We start from the raw sequence: 860 nt of genomic DNA, 5'->3' as shown, positions 1-860 counted from the left end.
CCAGAAAGTACAAGTACTAACAACAGGAGAGAAAGAAAGCTCTTGTGTGGGCGCACTCTTATACAAAGAAGAAAGTTCTTCAAATGTGTGTCAAGAAGATATTTAAAACATCCATTTATTATTCAAAATGAAAATCATTACCATCTATGATCCAAAATGTGAGGTAAGAAAGATAATAAGAAAATATGAAAAAATGTTAAAATGTTCTGGTCTTTTTTTAGAAAGGTTGTAGACACTTGATTGTCTAACAGCCGTCTCACCTGACCGGTACAGAAATTCTGTATTAATGGGGCCAAGGAAGGAACAAAGTGTGTGATAGGTGTATCTTCAAAGAATCAATATGGTTGGATCTATGTTATACACTTGGCTGACGGCCAGTTGCTCCGATTACACACGTATTTAGGATATCTGTTACTATAGTTAGAGTCTAACGCTGAACTGTTATATAACAGAACAAAGGGAGGAAAAAAGATTAGTGGTGATACTGCTGTTGGTGTTCGCCTTTTAAATAAAAGGAGTAGTTCCTACTCTACAACACTGGGTATTCCCAGGAAGTCTCCTCTCCAGGTACTGACCCAGCCCGACGCTGTTTAGCTTCCAAGATCGGACGAGATCGGGCATTAGCAGTGTGGTATGATAGTAGAGGAACTATATACCAATGAGAGTGAACCTATATAAGCACAATAGAGATTATAGTTTGAAAGAAGGTAGAATTTAAAGTGTAGATCTGCTTTCCCGTTAGGCAAGGTGCAACGCCTACCACCACCGTGGTGTCGTGCGCCCTGGATCGTGGATGAGAGTCCACAGAAAGATAGTAAATTAGAAAATTTGTAAAGAATTGTAATCTTTTTTATTTTTTA

General features: G+C 38.3%; 1 pseudogene; it reads right to left on the bottom strand.

Annotated features, from left to right (window-relative positions):
- Positions 1 to 526: 526 nt before the first annotated feature.
- Positions 527 to 645, bottom strand: LOC134938067 (5S ribosomal RNA; annotated as a pseudogene).
- Between the last annotated feature and the right edge of the window lie 215 nt (positions 646 to 860).

This window comes from Pseudophryne corroboree, chromosome 6 (genome assembly GCF_028390025.1).
Source record: "Pseudophryne corroboree isolate aPseCor3 chromosome 6, aPseCor3.hap2, whole genome shotgun sequence".
In the NCBI taxonomy this organism is placed as follows: domain Eukaryota; kingdom Metazoa; phylum Chordata; class Amphibia; order Anura; family Myobatrachidae; genus Pseudophryne; species Pseudophryne corroboree.
The sequence above is the reverse complement of the archived record's forward strand: the minus strand, read 5'-3'. Positions and strand labels throughout refer to the sequence as shown.